This window comes from Papaver somniferum, chromosome 4 (assembly GCF_003573695.1).
Source record: "Papaver somniferum cultivar HN1 chromosome 4, ASM357369v1, whole genome shotgun sequence".
Lineage (NCBI taxonomy): Eukaryota > Viridiplantae > Streptophyta > Magnoliopsida > Ranunculales > Papaveraceae > Papaver > Papaver somniferum.
In genome coordinates, this window is record NC_039361.1 from 43,557,144 (window position 1) to 43,577,650 (window position 20,507).

The window sequence follows — 20,507 nt, forward strand, 5'->3', positions numbered from 1 at the left end:
CTTTTAATCTCAGAGTGTTGGGAGACTCTCTTTGTTTATTAATTTGTGGTGTCTATACTCGTCGAGTTGATGTATGGGTCATGCAAAATTACGGAGTGATGGAGTCTTGGACTAAGAAATTCACCACAACCAAAGAAATAATTACTACATATCCATATCCACGGATGTTAAAGTTACGTCGGTATGCTGATATTATTCTTATAATGGTTGGGTCTCGTTTTGGTTTATACGATCAAAAAAAAATGACAAAGTTAGATATCTGGCTATCGATGGTACCGATGATTGTTATTTTTACTTGGAGACTTACGTGGAAAGCTTAGTTTCACTAAATTCAGGTACTTATACGGCAAAATGATTCCAGATAAGCTAGGAAGAAGTTCAAGAAAAAGGTAACTGGATGAACGCACCTTGATTTATGCATTTGGCTTGGATGAACGCACCTTGATTTAATTTTGAGCACCTCTTTGGTGTACGCATATCTTCTCAAGGGTAGTATGGGGTTGCAAATGTTCATGAGGACTACAAGTCCCTTTTATCTAGTTCCAACATCTTTGTAAGCGGCCTATAAGCTTTAGGTCGTGTTTGGTATCCTGGATATCCCATCCTAGGTTGGGTTATCCAGTAAAAAATTGTTAAAATGTGTTTGTCTCACTGCAATTTCAATCCTGGATAAGGATTACTAAACTTTGCTTGATTTTAGGAAGCTAGAAAAGTGAGTTTAAGGTATTTTTCTAAATACTTGGGATACATGTATCCTTAAACAATTATTTTCCTTTAAAATAAGTATTTGGCTAAGAAATAATTATTCATATTAACCTATTTCTGTAGTCAAACAAATACAAGTTAACCTAGTCCGAGATATGATAGAATTTTAGACAAACACCATTAAAACAAACCATTAACAAGGTTATCATAAATTAAATTAAGATAAACTTTTTCAGGATATATTATCCCGTTTCCAAGCTCCCAAACAGACCCTTACTATGTGGACGAGCGTTTTTTGTTTGTTGTAATGGTTGAAAACAGGACGGGCCAAATTGATATTGCTGTCCTATGGACGTGCTCATTCATATTTCCTAACTAAGGACTTCTCTACCGAAAAGGGTAGAGAAACAAATATAAATCTCACACTCAGTCCTTTGTTGTATATCCCTTATATAGATTTTTAGCGGTACTGTTTCTCTTTTGGCAGAGGAAAGAGAAGGCAGCGGGAAACGATGGATGCGCAAGGTCATCAGCATCGCGAGTGTGAGTATTACTGGTTGTTCTTCGTTTCATCTCCATGGATAATGGATGTACAGAGTTATCAACATCGTGACTGTGGGAAGAAAGTATAAAAACGATGAGAAGAAGCCTGATTTCATCAACTGCAGTAAAAGAAGAGATGAAACCCTAACCTCTATATTCAAAATAGGTTACTGCTGTACATCAATTTTTCATCTGGATTCTACTGATATAGGGTTTGTATTTCTTGAAACCCTCTTTTTTCAATCCATCTGGGTTTTGTTGATATAGGGCTGTACATATCCGGAGATTTTGTGCAGATTTCGAATTGATTTTGGCTTGTTGTTTAGTTCTCAGTAAAAATTTCCACTTATGCTTCTATTTGTTCACATATATGTTTAATGTAGTTGATGTTTGGTTTTTTTTTTTTTTTTTTTTGTTGATTAAATTCTTGAACGATTAGGTATTTTAGTAATGGAATTGATTCAAATTTTATTCTTTTTCATGGGTTTTGTTTGTTTTTCTGTCAGTAATCTGGATATTAGCTGTATTGAAAATGAATTATGCTTATTTTTACATCTTAGTATGATTGATCTATTCTTTTTATACGGATTTTATTCAATATGATTCAGATTTGATTTGATTTGATTGATTCAAAAGGGGGATGTTCCATGTGTGGTGTCATTGATGTTGTGTTCTTTTACTGTGTCAGAGGCATTGGCCATGATTGCTGTCGCTAGAATGGATGCTAAATCTTATGTTGGAAGATGGATTTCTAAAGAGATGGGTGGTCACTATCACTGAGTAGTTTGAAATGATTTTCTTATGTTTGGGTGGATTCAGATTTTGGTTTCAAAACCAGGGAATTTGGAGTACCGTGTGAAGTTACGTGTGCCAGAGATTGAAATTAAGGTTGAAAATTTGGGGTTCTGGGAATGTAGCATGTTCTTTACCAATAATAGTCTTATCTCAGTGCAATAATAGGCTTATCTCAGTGAAATAACTTTTTTACTTGGATTTTCAGGCTTATCTCAGTGCAATAATAGTCTAACTGTATGCAGATGACTTCGAGCAATCAGAAACATGCTATAACGTTTGTTCTCAGTAAGTTTGTCTTCTCTGGATTATCCTAGGGTTAGGTCCATTTCAGAACGGGTGTGCTAGCAAACTTCTATCTGCTTATGAAGAAGGTGATGTTGAAGAAATTAAGCGTGTTGCGCACTGTTACACATCTGGACCATATGGCAACTTACACATCTTTACCTAAAACCATTAACTCGATAAGTGTAGGAAATATAAGACGTCAATTTTAGAGTTTCTGTTTGTGTTATGTACGACAAATAGCAGGGTCAAGATTGCGGCAAGGCTAACACTGGTAGGGCTAATGTCCAGCTCATGCCCTCCCTCCCTCCCCCGCACCCGCCACCACCCCACCACACACGCACAGCTAGGGGTGTAAATTCGGGCAGACCGGGCCGCCCGACCCAAAAACTAAGACAGGTCGAGCAGGCCAGGCTTAATATTTGTGAGCCCGTAAACAAATTCAGGCCGGACAGGCCGGGCACAAGTAGATAATTTGCTACCCAAAGATCGTCCAAAGCCCGTTTTTTATACGGGCAGGTCAGATCGGGCCGGACAGGCCACTATTTTGAATTTTTTTTTTTTAAGTTTAAATTTTCAAATGAACGGTATTAAATACAATATCCTTTCCTTTCCAACATCGCATATCGTAAGTGATAGTATTATTTTATATTTAAATTACACTGACAAATTTTTAATTTTCGCCTATAATAAATAATTAATTAGAATATAATAAACTTTCTAATAAGAAAATATATTACCATTAATGTTTTGAAAAGGTTAATTATAAGTAAAAAAACAATTATATATTTTATTTTTCTTGACACAAAATTGACAATTATAAAATTGTAACTTTTAAGTCTTTTTAAGAGGATATTAAATGATTAATGGCATATAGAAGGCTTTCAGGCCGGGCATCAGGCCGGGTATCAGGCCGGGCATCATAATTAATCGCAAAGCCCGAGACCGCCCAATAAATTAATCCAGGCCAGGCCGGGTGGTCCATGACGGGCCATAACAGGCTTTAGACTACTTCGGGTACATGCGGGCTCGGACGGATACAGGCAGGCCAAGTATTTTCGGGTATTATTTACACCCCTACGCACAGCCTTATAGATGTTGGTTTATATCATTTTGGTCATTGTTGTTTCCCTCATTTTTGATCGAGCAGCTGATAGATTAGAATCACTAGCTAACATGTCTGTTGATTTGTGTAGGTATTGTCTTGGATTTCCCTTATTCGTGGTGGTTTGTTGATGGTGGTTTTGAGCTGAGTATAGGTGCAATTGCAGGTGGAATCTGGTGTGGTTTTGAGTACAAGCTGAAGCAGATGGAGAAGAGAGTTATGAGCTCAGCCTTGAACCGGAGTTGGAGATGGAATTGTCGAGTTGCTGTTCAGAATTGGTGGTGGTCTCTGTTGTTGGGAGATGGTGTTGTCTTGGTTAGAGTTTGAGCTGAGCAAGAGATGCAGCTGCAGTTGGAGTTGCTGCTGTTGGTGGTAAAGGAGAGCTGATGAACACAGAAGGAGGGGTTTCTGTTGTGTGCATTGCCGAGAAGAAGGCAGTTTCTGGTGGTGGTTATGGTGACTAAGAAGAGTAAGTGATGATATATAATTGGAGCTGTAGATGAATTTCAAGGGTTTGTGCTGCTAGGAATCAATGATGCTGTTGCAGTTGAAATGGGTTTTTGCAGGATGAGATTGAATTGGTAGTCTGTGGTCTAGTTGTGCATTGCAGGGAAAGCTGAAATGGAGTATTGCAGATGAGAGTGTTTCCATGGGACTGTAGCTGCAGTTTCTGGTGGTGCTGTTGCTTTATAGCTGCAAGAATGGAGTCAGTGTGTGGTTGCAAAGGAACTGCAGGAGATAGTGCTGAACTGCAGGAGATGGTGCTGCAAGAACGGAGTCAGTGTGTGGATGCTTGGTTGCATTTCATTACTTGACTTGATTTTGATTTTTGCTTGTAGGAAAACACTATTATCTACTGGAGAAAATTTGTTGCGGAGTATTTTGCTCCACGTGCTACGAGAAGGTGGTGTTTGTCAATGTATGATAATGTTGGAGTTCATGCATTGGGTGTTTGTCAATCTAAACAGTTCTTAAGCTCAAAACTTTCCAAAACCTACAAGATTTATTGTTGAGAATTCGTATCGTGAAATATAGATTACAAGACTCGTTCTTGTTGGAATTTATTTTATATTTTGAGATTGTCCGAGTAAATTTGTTTACATATCAGGTACAATCACTCATATGTTGATTTATACTACTGATTATGACTAGTTTGTCCATACAAGTTCCTGAACGAAAAAGTTGGTGGTGTACTTGTTACCTTCTCATTTTCAATTGGTATTAGAGCAGGTAAACACCTAAAAGGCCTAATAATTTTTTGTTTGTAGCTATCTATGGACAAGAGTTATATCTTTATTACCATACCACTAGCCTTCGATGAAACGAATTATTTATGGTGGAAAATAGTCATGCATTCCTTCTTAGAAGTTGATCGTGATTTCAGTGCATGTGTGAAGGTTTTCAAAGTGTACACTTGTCCAATAATTAATGTATATGGTGTAACCTATGTCGAGGATATAAGTGAATATGATGTCGTGAAATCAGTGTTGCAAAGCAAAATTCTGACGAATTTAATGCTATTATATATGCCATAAACCAAGATCTTCAACACCATGTGCCTACATGTGAAACGTCAACTTGGGATATCTTAGAAACTGTAATCGAAGGAAATTCTTCAGATAAAAAAGCACAGCTTCAAAACCTAATTTTGATTGGAAAAGCTTTCGTATGACTATTGAAGATTCATTCGAGGAATTTAATCATAAATTTTATGTAATAGTGAATGTCTCCCATGCATTAGGAAAAACTATTTCAGAAAAGGATATTTGGGCTAAAAATTTTGAGATCTTTACCAGTTCGATATGAGTCTAAAATATATGCATTACATAGGGGAACAATCTTTCAACTCCTACAAGAACTGGTCTTGTTGGAAAATTGAAGATCTTTGTTCATGAACATCACACTAAAACCCAAAAGAGGCATTTCCTTTAAAGTGACTAAAACACTAGTAATCCTGAAAAGGGTAAACATGGTTATGTGACTGAGAAATATTGAAAAAGTGATAACAAAGATTCCGTAAAAGATCTTGACATATTTGTGTCTCTTATCACTCGACAGCTTAGAAATCTTCTAAGAAAGAAAAATAAACAATTCATTAAAAGAACCTTAATATTCATCAAATCGTTCGTACAATCATGTCCCTCGTGGAAACATAAACAATACTGATAGTGATGATGAAGATATGCCTCAGTGCACAAGTGTAGAGGTTTTGGTCACTTGGCTATGAATGTCCTAACCTAAGAAAATACGCTCATGGTAAAGTTCTTGCAGAACCTTTTGATGAAGTATCTGACTGATATGATTCATAAAATAAAGAAATTGTACATGTTGCTCTTGTAGAAGAAAACGTCGACCTTGATGAATATAGCAATACATACTACAATCTTGATGATCTCTCTGATTTACATGATAAACACATCAACCACTCATGAAAACTATTTTTATTTTGCAGGATCCCCCCAATTTTCTTTGTTTGCAGAAACTAGTAACATAATTTTGTAGTAAAACAGACAATTCCAAATAAGATTTGCACTTTTTGTACTTTGAAAAGGAGATGATTTGAAACATTTGTTTCAAGTACAAAAAGAAAGTAGATTTGTCAGCAAACCTCAAAGAAGAGCAACTAGACTAACAAATGTGCTTCAATTCTTTCAAGAGTTTAATCAATGAAAGGTTAATAATACTAAAATTTATTATTCATCAAGTTTGAAAAATGAATCTAAACATAAGAGAACTTTTCAATGGATAAAGAGAACAATTTCCAAGCATACTAAAACTCAAGAGATTGATGAATCCGAGCAGAAATCTAGCGGTGAGCTAAAAACTAGTCACCTCAACACACCTAATTGTGTGCATCTCGTCCATGTGCCCATTAAAATATAAGGAATTTTCATAAGGGTTGTTTAACGTTTGATACCCAGCAAATGTCCAGCACCTAGATTTGGTATCCAATATTTGAAATATTAAGCGTTGGTACCTTGACCAGATGTTGACTGTTAGAGACTAGGTTAGACATAATACTTTTTCTTTTTTCATTTATACTAATTTAATTATCATTAAGAATTGGTTTCCACTATTGCCCTTAAATTCCATTTTTTCTTCACTCTTCTCAAATGAAAATTACGAGCATGTAATTCTTAAATCCAAATTCCCAATTCCACCATTACCCATTCTTAATTCCAACATTACCATTCACTTTGTAACCCGTTTCAAAAAAGCACAATTGAATCAGACTATTTAATCCTTGGAACGAATAAATGGAAATCCATATACTCTTCCACAAAACTCGATCAGTTTTTCATAAAGACTTTGCTTGAATCAGTGAGAAAATGAAAAAGAAAATTAACGAAACTTCATCTCATCAACTGCACCTCCATGAAACTAACCAACATTTGTCTGACGGTCTTCCTTTTCTCTAGTGTTCATCTATCTGGCAAGTTTAGTCACCACTTATTATCATTCAAACTAACATATATACCTCCCAATTAGATTTCATCTTTTCATCATCAGAACCCTTACTTTTTTTTTTCTTTCTGTTCTCAATAAATCCATCAAAACCCTTAGAAACTTCGATTGGGTTTTTATCAAAATGATTTGATTCTCGTTTTGTGTTTAATACCAAATGATTTGACTGCGTATCAATTTGTTGCCATATCTGCTCAGCATCAATTCATTTAACAAGTAATTTTTGAAAGAAAAATTAGGGAAAAAGGGGATCTAGAATTGGAGATGGTGGTAAAAAAAAACGGAGATCATTCTGTTGATTTTGATTTTTTAGAGAATTCTTAGATCACAATATCAAATGCTTCATCAGAAGTTCCCTCATATATTATTCGGGTAGATGGATTTGAGGGTTGTGATTGATTGAAATAATTGGGGTTTTGGGTCACAGTTATAAAGCTTTAATTATGATGGAGGAAGAAGTTCTCGGTATTGGAAAAACAACCAATACGTACTCTGTAATCCTACATTTGCAAAGTGTAACTAGTTAAGCTAGGATCTTTTGTTATTTTTTCTTTTATCTCGGACAGTGGTAGAAAGATGGAGCCGTGAGAAGGGTAAATATGGAAAATTAATATTTTTAATATTAAAAATATATTTATTAAAAGAAAATAATAAATAATCAGGTCCTAGCATGTTGGTTGACAGTCAACATCTGGTCAGGGTACCAACCCTTAATATTTTAAATATTAGGTACCAAAACTAGGTGTTGGACATTTGTTGGGTACTAAATGTTAAATAATCCTTTTCATAATAAGGGTTTATACAAAGCGTGTTTAGTTTGTATCTTAGTTGTATAACATAAATCGTTTCTTTTGTTACTTGAGTGATTTGGTGAGGCTATGGTATGTTTTGACAATTTCTTTTTGTCAACTGTAGTTGATTTTTCAGAAAAGGAGATAATTATTCACATATCTTAATTAATGTAATTAATGTTGAGACATTGATCCCTATATATGAAACCGTGTAAATAGGTTAATGACCTTCTTGTAATAACGACATCTTGACTATAAAAAATACCTTTGTGGTTGTCAAAAAATTATCTCTAAATACCTTAAATGAGTTATTCTTACTCAAGGTAGTGCCACGTCATTTGGGAGTCCAATAAATAACTCGATACAAGTGTCAACTTATCTTATGATGTTTGTACGATATCCTCCTTGCATATTTGATTCCTAAACAAAAGACGAGAACTCGATTCATGGGAATTTCTATATAACAAACTAAGATAGTTACATTCTCTTAGAAAAACCTAATCATATTGTTGGGATTTAAACTTGATCTTTGGCAACATGTTAAAACAATTTCTCATATATTTTGGGACACATCTATCATCTCAAATCAACATTTTCATTATTCCTTGATTAGTACAATGTTTTTAAGAGGGAATAACATTCTTCCAAAAATTGGTTTTTGGAAAGACTACTTATATGTGATTTGTGAAATTCAAAATCACATATGTCTGTAAATTTCCTCCTGGAGAATCCAAAACCAATCTCTTATGGTGAAAACTATATCTCTACGGTTGTTGATAACTCTATAACTATCAAGGATAGTGTGAAAATCATTCAAAAGAAGAAGAACATGAAAAAGCCAAGAAAAAATTGTTCAAACCATCAGAGGTTTACATCTTTACTTCAACAATGTAAATGTAGTAAATTGGAAGTTAAAACTCTAGGAGATGTGTTTCTGATAACTCTAAAAGTTTAAGAAGCACTGGTCAAGCAAAATGAACATCTCATAGAGGGACTCAAAGCCAACCATCATGAATCTTATGTTTTGATGCCTTTGTTTGACAAAGAATTTAGAGATGATGAAGAAGTTTTCAAAAATCTTGGTGATTAGTTGACCCCGGAAATTAATTATTCCTATTGTTTTAAGAAGAAAAGACTAATATTTGGAAGTAGGTTATTAATGTTTTCAGTACATTACCACTTCTTATCATCCATCAATTATTGAAGTTTATTTGGTTAGATTTTATTTTGATAATGAGGCTTGCAATGCTTGATTTTTATTAATTATTTTATGTGTATTGCTTATTTTTCATGAGAGTGCACGTGCGTTGCACGTCATAAGCTGAGTTTCTAATACCCGCGCTCCTAGCTTAAACTTTGATTCTTTTTCTTGTGTACAACGAAGTAGTACACCTTATGTGCCTGCCACTTTAATTTATGGACTTTGAAGAACTAAATACTCACCTAACATCATGAAAGTGTAATAAGGATCTGACACAAAATTACAGTTCTTATTAGTTCTCATTACAAATAGGAAGGAGAGTTTCTTCATCTCGCTGCTACTTACAAATCCAATCTCCCTCCCAATCGCCACAAACATGTTAGAACTGCATTACCCTAATAAGAAACACACAAAGAGTTAAAATGGTTATTTATCTAGCCTTGCTCTTCCATGATAGCCTCACTATTAATCCATCGTACCTGTCCAAAAATCAGCGAGTAGTTTTAGTCATAAACACGGAATCCAACCCTCTAATCCATATGTATAACACAAATAAAGACATGTATGTTCCGCATTTTTCTGCCTAGCTCTATATTGATTTCTCCTACATTCATTTTGAAGCAATATCTCCTCATCTGCATGTTTTCTCGGCCATTTCTACCGCGAATGTTAGACCTTTCTGGTTCAGTAGCTCGTTGTTCTTCGGTCATCATGCTTCTTCGAGTGGCATAACGACTTTGGGATGTATCCATCTTTGGATTCACCTTGTACAACAGTAACAAACCAATTCAATCCAAATTCAAATTCAAACCATTGTTTGTATCATGTAATAACAGTAAGAAAAAAACTTCCAGAGGAATTTCATCAAACATATTTTGTGCATATAAATTTGTCACAATCAGCCATTCTTAACATACAAAGTTCAGACTTTTTGAGTGACATGAGAAAACTATGTCAACATTGAAAGAGCAAAATCCAGTAAATAAGAAAAAAAGTAAAGCAATCTAACATTTCAATTCCGAACACTAACCTGGTGATTATGGTGATGAATTGATGAGACGAGCTAAAATTGAACTCGATTTAGAAGATGATGAAATCATCAACTCTTTCCTTCTTTCCCTAGAAGAAATTTGGGGGAGAAATGAAACCAATCGGAATTCGCTTTTGGGGACGGTATAAAATCAATCTAAATTCTTGTTGCATGAATCAAAGATATGAAATCATCATTCTTGCCCTAAAAATAAATGTTGACGATGCTATCATTAAATCATAAACCCTTCAAAATCATTTATAAACATAAATCAATTAAAACCCCTAAAACTGATAGAACCCTAGAATTTTCCAGAAATCATTCAAAACGATTTTAATTTTTGGAAATGTAAATACCTATTCGAAGAAGCGAAAAACAATCGAGTGAAATCTTCATGTCCATCTGCAGGGATAGGGTTATCTCAGAAATATGTTAATGAGTAACTTTCGTGTATTTTTGGTATGAGATAGAGTTGTGGGAGAAGAAGAAAGACGAAATAACATAAGAGATGTTTAAGTATATGGGTAACTTTCGTATATTTTCCTAGGATCGGACGGATGTAGTTTGATATGGACATAATCTAACGGAGAGTAGTAAGAAAACGGATTAGATGAATAATATGTGCGACGTACCAAAAATACGTGCGCAGACGAAAAGTACGGTGACAACGAAAAAAGGTTAGAGTTTTCAATTTAGCCAGGGCTATTGGCATTAAAGAGGGGGAGATGTAAGATTAGAACATATTCTCATGAATTTCTCTTATAAGTTACGCTTTTTTACTTTTTTTGTTCGTAATTGGATAAAAGAGGAATAAACATTCAAGAACAAAACTGCAATATTCAAATATTCATGATTATACTTTGAATACATTTCAGGGAATTCATAAGATAATTCTTAGTCATCGGTTTATTTTCTTGTACGTGATTGGCGGAAAATAAAGTTGTGACTTTAAAATCTACGTACATAACTGGCTACAACTGAATAAAATCTTACGAATCATATAAAAAAAAGTTACATTCTTTACTCTTTGTTTAAAACCAAGTAGAGCAAATTTTTGATTAACGTGTAATTTTTCTCATAAAAGGATAACGTTTTTGGATTCATCTAAAATATAAGACCATTATTTTTGAAATTCTTTGCTCATAACTGTGTAGAAGTGAGAAAATATTGGATACAAATTTACTTGTATAAAGTAAGGTCGTTCTTGTTGTTCTCTTTGGGAATTACATAAATATGAGAGTATTCAACTGGAACTGTGCTTAAATGCTATATCTTTGTGTGGAGTGCGGGTACGGAATTTTTAAGGAGATGACAATACCTTTAAAAATCTCTCATAGGTGAATTTGCTAAGTTGCGAAACTTAATGTGGTCATCAAAAAAGCTAATATGTTATCTTTAGTCTTGATAATTTCTTAAGGCGTAGCTCATTATGATCCTTATTTGAAAACTTTCTCAATTTTTTATGAGAATGAGGGGGAGAATTACTTAGTAGAAATCTACTAAGAAATATGGCTTTACCGAGCTTTGTCTAAGGGGGGGTGAATTACAATGTCGAAGGTAAACTTGCAATCTACTAAAAAGATATAAGTATAGACTGGGGGGTGGGGGGATATCACCGTAGTATTACTTTCAAGGTATGATATAATGGACTTTGAAGTACATAATAATACTATGCACTGGAATAACAACCACTAAGTAATTTATTTATTCTTTCGAAATGCCCTAACTTGAGTATTCTCATATGTTGTTCTACGTTAAGAATCTTTAACAACAATGTGTTGAACGAGCACACACATACCATATAAAAGAACTTGTAGAACGAAGAATTCAAGAATGTTGAAGATTCATTAACTCAAGAGGTATCATGGAGATTCAACTGAAGGTTTATTTGTTTTTAAATTATATGTAATTGATAATTTTTCGTTAAATTGTCAATGGGGAGAATGTTAGCGCACGGTCAAACTCACAAGTTTTTAAATGTCAAGCTTGTTGTCAAATTTAGTTGATCAAAATTGCATATTGATTTATAATCTACTAAGGTCAGTCTCATACCTGGATTAAAGCATGGTAATTGAGTATCAAAATTCACCGTTGAAGATTGGAGGCTAAAGAACAACAAAGATGTCTACATCAACAAAGATATGTGAAGACTGACTATCATATTTACTCATATTATCTACCATCCATCTACTGAGATATGTTGTATTACTTTAGTATCATGATGACCATTGCAAAGAAGAATTTAAGCAATTCAAAACTTGGTGCTTAATAGATTGAAAACAATTTATTGATTAAAATATTATAATTGCATAATAAGTGGTCAAGTTAGTTTTTATTTTCTGTTTTGCTCAGTTCGTGAACTTTAACTTATAAATATAAGACTTGATGAATTAAATCTCAATTAAATCTCATGCACGAACTGATTTGATCAGTTTGCAATCTAGTCGATTTTGAGATGTTCCTGAATGCTTTTTAATTCTCCAGTACACTAACTGATCTGTGAAGTTCACTAATTGGTTGATTTTAATATGTTGTGGAATACTTTTATTGTTTGAGTACACGAACTAATATGGATTGTTTGAGAACTTATAAAAACAAATAGTTTATGAACTCAGAAGACAAATATACATGGACCGTTTTGATTTTGTGAGTTATTATACTCCAACTTATGCTTGTCGGTTCCAAAACAACCTAACTATTGGATAACCACTCAGTGCATAACATATGTTTTGACTAACATATAGTTACACATTTCTTCTGTATGATTCAGGGAAAATTTTTCACATGCTTACATGAACATCTATATGGAGATGTTAAGCTTGCATGGTAACAAAGTAATTCGTCAATATGAAAACTAGTTCGCAAACTCAATTTTGTTTCTAAGCAACCAATTAATCCATGTTTATCAATATAAATATAGGAATCCCTGCATATTATAATCTTAATTAAGACACTTCTATTTTCTAGTTGCGGCTAGAGTCGGGTTACGAATTTTAAAGTCTTCACTAAGGGATTTGTGAAGCCCGATCAATTATCTTTTTACCTGATAGATCTTTGTTATACGGATCGTATTCTTACTGATTGTTATAGTTTTCGAACTATAGATTATGAACAAGATAGATATAAATCACAAAATACTCATAGATACAGACTTTGTAACTCCACAAGATAGATATCTAAAGGGATATTTTGCGTTTCCTCTCCTCCCAAGATCGCTAATTAGCGTTTCCTCCCTAAATAGATCAAAATTAGTGTTCCTCACATCGTTAGTTTTTCCATCCATGATCCAGTTATCTGAGTCAGCAGAAACGTTCATGTGGAAAAACCAAACATGTGTTACACGAAATACCTAAAATATCCTCCTATTTTTTTATATTTTCCTATTGTATTCCTCTCACTCCATCATCTTCTTCCCTTTAATTACCTGCTCTTGTATAAAAACCGTAGAACAATAAACTAAAAGAAAAACTCCTATGGAGAAAAAACATGGATTGGTAAGTTAAAACCTGGATTCTCCCGATGAGGTTAATGACGTGCTCAAATCACAATCAGATCCTAATATTTCTTTAGATATTCAAGTGGAGTGCTTTACAATAACTACAAACACAATCCGATTCCTTATCTTACCATGAAACAAATTGTAGCTTCAGGAAAACAATTTAAACACACGAAAACTCTTATTGATGAAGTAGTATTAAGATGGAGTTTGTTGCCTGTTATAGTATTTCGATTGCGGTAAATAAGAGTTCGTTGCTCGGACTTGTAAAGATTAAAAACATAAAAATATATACAAACATTTGTCACTGGATCAAGAGATACTGGGACTCAGGATGCCACCAATTCTTATATTCATGCGATTCAATTATTAATTCTAGAGAATTAAAGCTTATATTGATAACAAATATCGACTCTTACTTTGCCAAAAATAGATTTTGTAAAGTATTATATGTAAATCATAAGCATGATGCATCAAGAATCTCATGGATTAAGCATACATCATCAGACAAAATCACAAATAATCAATAAAAATCATAATTCCATTCATAATAGTGCAAATAGTCATAAAAGAATTAAATAAAAATTACTCATGCATAAAGAATGGTTTCTTCCATCATCCCAGTATTGGCGTTTAGCTATTCATATTAATCATACACTCAAAATATTAATTCAAAGATCAAAGTATGATCAAAAGAGTCAAAAGTTATAAAACAGTGGTTCTGTGACCCACAAAATACGTCCAGAAGGAAACGATGTCAGGGAACTGCAGTAAAACAACGACACTCCGTTGCTGCTGTTGACGCTGCGGAAAATAAGACTGCTCTGTGCAGTCTGTTCTTTGTGTTCTTCAAGGTCCTCTAATGGCAGCAGCAGCAGCAGGTGGGAATTGTTGTTAATCCTTCTTCTTCGCTCCTCTGCGTCCCAAACCTTCCCCAAACTCTTGATAACCCCTATATGACTCGAAACAATCTATATATACTTAAACAAGTCCACTAAATCTTCCCCAAAATTCTCCTTTTCTCTCCACAACAAGTTACGTATATTTCCTCTCTTTCTTCTTTTTACGCGTCCACTAAGCTATTCCCTTGCCACAAAACTCTCCAATGACTTGAAGAAGACCAAGTGCAAGTATAGTTAACGTGAAAATCTCCCAGAAATTCCTCACAAAATCTTTGAACTCAATCAGCAGCGCACGTGTCCTGTTGAACTTCGATTCAATTTTTCCGGCATTCCGGCCCAATTGTTTGCGTCCAATAGATTGTACTAGGCATGTTTAGTCATGAGAAATCCAGCCCAATGGTTTCCAGCGTTTTAATATCCTTAAAATTCCCAAAGAATCAAACTCTAAATCTGCCAGTGAAACTTCATTTTTTTTCGCCAAAATTCTAAGTTTGAAATGTGAAGAAGAAAGGGGGCGCCCCTATCCAGAGTGGGGGTGCCTTTAGCATCTGACTTGGGTCCCCTGGGGTGGCCCTTATCCAAAACGCGGGTGTTAAAATCGCTTTCTCCGGGATGTTTTCAACACTTTTTCGGGGTTCCTCCGGGGTATTTCTGGGGGATTTCCGGTACGTTTCTGGGGCGCTTCCGTCATACTGTCTACGGAGGTCCAAACGCCACATTTTTAGTCACTTTCGCCGCAAAACCTTATTTTTCCAAAAACACTTACAAATAAATAAAACACCATAATAAGTACAAAAATGGGTACTAACACTATATACAATTGGGCTATATTAGACACATAAATGCGTCTATCAAATACCCCCAAACTTATTATTTGCTAGTCCCGAGCAAATTAAAACTACAAAATAAAATCCTAACTCACATTCGCAGGCATCGTCGATTGCATTTAGCGTATGCAATAAGCCTTTATACCCCTAGGTGGCCCTAGGGGCCGAGTTATAGTCTCGGGAGGGCTTACAAGAGATATACCCACAAAACCTGTACTCCAAACCTTAGCTATCTACGCAGAACCTTGGAAGGCACTAAAGAATCTCCTTGGTTGGCATACTTATTGGCTACAGGAAGAAGTACCTTGATGCGAAATTCCAATTGATGTACACGAGTTTGCACTCAAGCATACTAAAATTCATATAAAGTGACAGAGCTCTACTAAGATAGTCGCACTATGGACACCAATATCCGGAGTCAAAACTAATCACATGGATATATCAAGAAGATGGATATAGAAAAACATAGATGGTTTTGATGTTTACTAAGTGAACGGTGTTTCCCATATCTGTCTGAAGGCCTCCGCCAAAATGAACCTATCCTAATGGATTGAGATACTAGTCTGACTAATATCAACACACTGGCATATACAAGGGTACCAGTGGTCGACTTTATTGAATTTATTCCTTTTGGTCAAATGGTCTGGTCTCAACACTTGGTCCTGCACTTTGTTGAGCGGCTTGTTCAACACTTGGTCGCACCCCTTATTCACTGCCTTGTTGTTCAACAGTTGGTTGCACTCCTTGTTGACTGCTTTGTTCTTGTTCGCTTTGTTGAGCACCTGAATTATCTTTGGCACTCCTTTCCCTCATAGCACTAGTTGTCACTTTCTTCCTCCCTTCTCGACTTTGTCTAAACAACAAATAAAGGAACAATATTTACAAACTATACAATCGGAAGACAAAGTATGGAAATATAACCCGAATGTACACATTCTGACGTAAGAAGACACATATTGTTCCCGAATACAAAACAATCGGAAGCTAACTAAACATATTTGCAACCGAATATACATCAATTAGAGTTCAGAAGCTGTAAATTTTTCATCCTACACAATCATAAGAAAAAGTGCACCTCTATAACCCGAATGTACAAATTCGGAAGTAAGAAGACACATATTTTTTCCGAATGAAAAACAATCGGAACATAACTAAACACGTTTACAACCGAATATTCATCAACTGGAGTTCAGAAACTCTAAAATTTTATCCTACACAATCGGAGGTATAAAACATTATATTGTCTTCTGAATAAATACTGGCCCCAAAATGGGATTTTTCCTATATCATAAATTTTGAGATTTTTTCAATATATACATTCGGTAGTGAGTGTTCTTCCGAATACTTTGTGTCTACTTAAATATATTCGGTAGCCAAAAAATTCATTAAACTACCGATTATTAGCAGTTTGTATCCAGGAAGATATGGCCACCAATATTCGGCAGATAATCATCAAATCTTTCTCCCGAATACTGTCGATGTTCTTGAAAAATGAAGAACACGACTATATTCGAAAGTAAATGAGCATGCATATCGTCCGAATCTGGATAAATAACCGAAAACCCTAGAAATTTTTTTTCTCGATTCGACGAATTAAAGCGAAATAAACCCCAAAAATGATAGATTCTTACCTAATTGAGGCCATTTGAAGTTGACGAAGTGTTTGAGTCTCGGAATCGCCACCACCGACTACATTGCCGGGTACTTGTTCTTCGCGTTCTTCTTCATTTGCAGCAAGAATTTCTTTATTTCTTGCTAAAATTCCAATGTTTGGATCGATACCCCGAGCAACATTTTTGGTTCTAGGTCTGTGGGTTTCATTTCTCTTATCCATTGTTTTATAATCAAATCGACGATGTTTTGATTTTACGATTCGCAGCGATGTTTCGGTTGAACGAGGAATTTTTTTTTTCTTCCACAATCGGAAGATAATATGAAACTGGAAGAAGAAGAGTTGAAATGAGTAGAATTGTTTTTGATTTGGTTTTTATACAGTTTTACCAGAAGGGTTTGCACTCAAGCATACTAAAATTCCAATTCCTTGGTTGGCATACTTATTGGCTACAGGAAGAAGTACCCTGATGCGAAATTCCAATTGATGTACACGAGTTTGCACTCAAGCATACTAAAATTCATATAAAGTGACAGAGCTCTACTAAGATAGTCGCACTATGGACACCAATATCCGGAGTCAAAACTAATCACATGGATAGATCAAGAAGATGGATATAGAAAAACATAGATGGTTTTGATGTTTACTAAGTGAACGGTGTTTCCCATATCTGTCTGAAGGCCTCCGCCAAAATGAACCTATCCTAATGGATTGAGATACTAGTCTGACTAATATAAACACACTGGCATATACAAGGGTACCAGTGGTCGACTTTATTGAATTTATTCCTTTTGGTCAAATGGTCTGGTCTCAATTTCTTTTCTTTTCTTTTTTTTTTCTTTTTTCTTTTTTTCTTTTTTTTTCATGTCTTTTTTAATATTCAACTTTTTTTTTTTTGATATCTCAATCACTCTAATGCACCCTAGCATTGATAACAACTTGATTCGTGAGCCCCACCTAATCACTTAGAGTAACATAGTTTAAAAACAAAATAAAAATAGAAGTGAAAAGGACTCAACGAGATATGGTGAAACTATCATGTTATTTCTAACACCTGAGCTCTGTGCTTTTATGAATATACTCTTTAGATGTTTCCATCTAATCAGATTGGTTCCTCAACTCCTACAACCAAAATGCTTCCATCCACTTAGATTAGTTAGTGCAATCCTTAATAGGCATAAATTTCTAGGCTCTGGAGTTTATTTATTATGCAACTAAAAAGTTTCTCCCATACCCCCAAACTTAAATCTAACATTGTCCTCAATGTTCTAAAGATGAAATTAAAAGCATGAACAAGGAGAAACTGTTACCAATGAAGCAAAAGAGATAAGGAAAGATATTACCGTGTCGCTTGAGCATGGGATACCTCCCAAGAAGTGCTAAGTTTAAAGTCTTCAGCCAGACTTAGGAAAGGATTAGTCAACTCGAACCATAAAGTAACAATCGAAATAACTGTGGGTCTTCAAAACTAAATAGAGCTGACCAAAGGAAATTGCAATGAACCAAGAAAGTGAACAAGACTAGCATGCCCTTACTTAGTTTCCTGATTAAGAAATTTATATCTAATTGTGGTTCAGGTTCAGGTTCTATGAAAGGGTCTAAATAGAAAATTTTCATTGGTTGCGTTTCTTCATAGGTGGGATCCGAATCATTAGGTCCTAGAGTCTGGAAAAACTCAAATATGATCTTAGAAGCGCACAATAATAACCTAAACAACTGAGGATCCTCTAAGTAAATAATATTTGACTTACGTAATTGACCACAATGAGAGTAGTGGTCATTCTTAAGCAAATGTGTCGATTCTAATTTCCTAAAGCATTTAGGTTTAGTCTCACAACTTAATATTCAACACATTTGGAATATAAACGTTCCCACAGTTGGAAGAAAACTATTTGGTGGGAAAACAAAGTCAATCTGGGGATCATAGCCTGGGCAAACCACATCAACCAGAGGATGGGTTTCTAACGACTGAACTTCTTCCTGGACATCATTAGGTTCGGGAAAACGAGTATGAAGGTAATCTTGTAAAATTGTCGAGGCAGAGATATCAAGTCCTAAGTGAAGGGACTTTCTGAGAGTTAAAGGTAAGGCACTAGTAAGGTGATAATCACCCCCAAACTTAGAGTTTTCAGTGTCTCTAGATAGACTAGTTACAATCTCCCTAATTTCTGGATCATCAGATTCTTGAAAATGGTCAATTGATTCTTCTAATTTATTATCAGGTAGTGCATCTTTACTCATCTCTACGGGTATATCTTCTTCATCTAATACTATTGTTTTTAAGTCGCTAGACTCTAAAACAACATTTTCGGAATAAACCCGTTCCTCTAAACCACTATCGGCTTCGTAATCAAAAGGAAAAACTACATCGTCTAAAACGGTGGTATCCCTAATCAAATACTCGTCCTTTTGAATAGGTGAATAATCATAAAAATTATTTGGATTTGAACTAGAAATAATATAATCATTATAAAGCTCAATTGGATTAATAGATTCCTGATCACTATGCCTACATATTTCAGATTCTTTATTACTACTATCCTCATCATCATAATAGTACAAAGATGATTGAACCTTATCCAAATAAGTAGTGTCTTTTATTATAGCCTCGTCCTCTAAATTAGGCAAATATTCACTATTGATATCAAGGGTAGAATTAAAAACCCTATTTTGGAAATTTAGATTATTTCGAGCAGCATTAGCCAACTGTTCATTTTCTGCCTCTAGACGTGCCTGAATTTCACTGAGCATAACACTTATACGTTCACCACTCTCGTTTATCATCTCAGAATATCGTGTACACTCTTCCTTTGAACTATTCCTTGCAACTAAACGTTTATATGTCCTTTCAATCCGTTGTTGGGTCTTTTTTAGAGATGGAACAGGTTCAGAAATATCATAATCAGGACTAGTTTCCAAAAACGAGTAACCAATACTACAATGTTCCTGATTTTCTTGCTCGTAAGACCAATTCGCGTGTGGATAGTAATTGGGCTCACCATGGTATGAACCATAACCTTGAAAAGGTTGGCGTTCCCAACTACTATTCCCACCATGGTCATAAAAATGATGATGTCCATATTCAAATTCAGATCGATACTCATTGTATTGGCTTCTGTCATACTAGTTCGACATTCTTAATTGCAAGGGAATTCTACACAATCACAAACAAGGCTGACTCGATGGTGGGCCCGGAAACGTGTATAAAAATGATGCGATATGAAAACGCGGGCCTACAGTAATACCGCAAGTGCACGGTCGTCAGTTGTAGCTCGTGCAAGTACGGGTCGATCCACAGAGATCGGGTGTGTTTCGGAAGTGTTTTAGCTAAATGGGTTCCTAGATTTGCTTTGGGCTTAGAAACCCTTTGGAAGTGTTGGGCTTAATGTACTATTGGGTTTGTTCTCAATAAAAGGAACTGAGCTTGGGCTCAGTATGTTCTTTGAAGTGCAAATGGGCTTAGGACTTAAACTTAAGCTTTTGATTAAGCCCACAGTGGAATTGGATTGGGTCTTAACCTTAACCTAAACTGGGCTTTGAGCCTTAGTGAAATGGGCCTTAGTGAACTAAACCTTGGGCTTTTGTTTCAGTCAAGAATCTGGGCCTTTGGGTTCAGTTGGCTTGGTTTAGCTAGGCCTTTGGGCTTCACTAGATTGAATTTGGGTTCAGTTGAACTTTGGACTTGGGCTGAACTGTGGACTTGGCTTGGCAGGCAGCAGCAGTAGTAGTGGTTTGATGCAGGAACTGCAGCTT

At 35.2% G+C, this 20,507-nt stretch overlaps 2 long non-coding RNA genes across 2 annotated transcripts; one reads left to right on the forward strand and one right to left on the reverse strand.

The window, feature by feature from the left end:
• The first annotated feature begins 1,166 nt into the window (after positions 1-1,166).
• Positions 1,167-4,499, forward strand: LOC113275291. Its single transcript, XR_003323523.1, has 3 exons — positions 1,167-1,460; positions 1,937-2,328; positions 3,597-4,499. It is a non-coding gene; the product is annotated as an uncharacterized LOC113275291 (long non-coding RNA).
• A 4,636-nt stretch (positions 4,500-9,135) lies between these two features.
• LOC113273799 lies at positions 9,136-10,408 on the reverse strand. The gene is made up of 3 exons (XR_003322614.1): positions 10,274-10,408; positions 9,918-10,121; positions 9,136-9,651 (listed from the first exon to the last, which is right to left on the reverse strand). It is a non-coding gene; the product is annotated as an uncharacterized LOC113273799 (long non-coding RNA).
• Between the last annotated feature and the right edge of the window lie 10,099 nt (positions 10,409-20,507).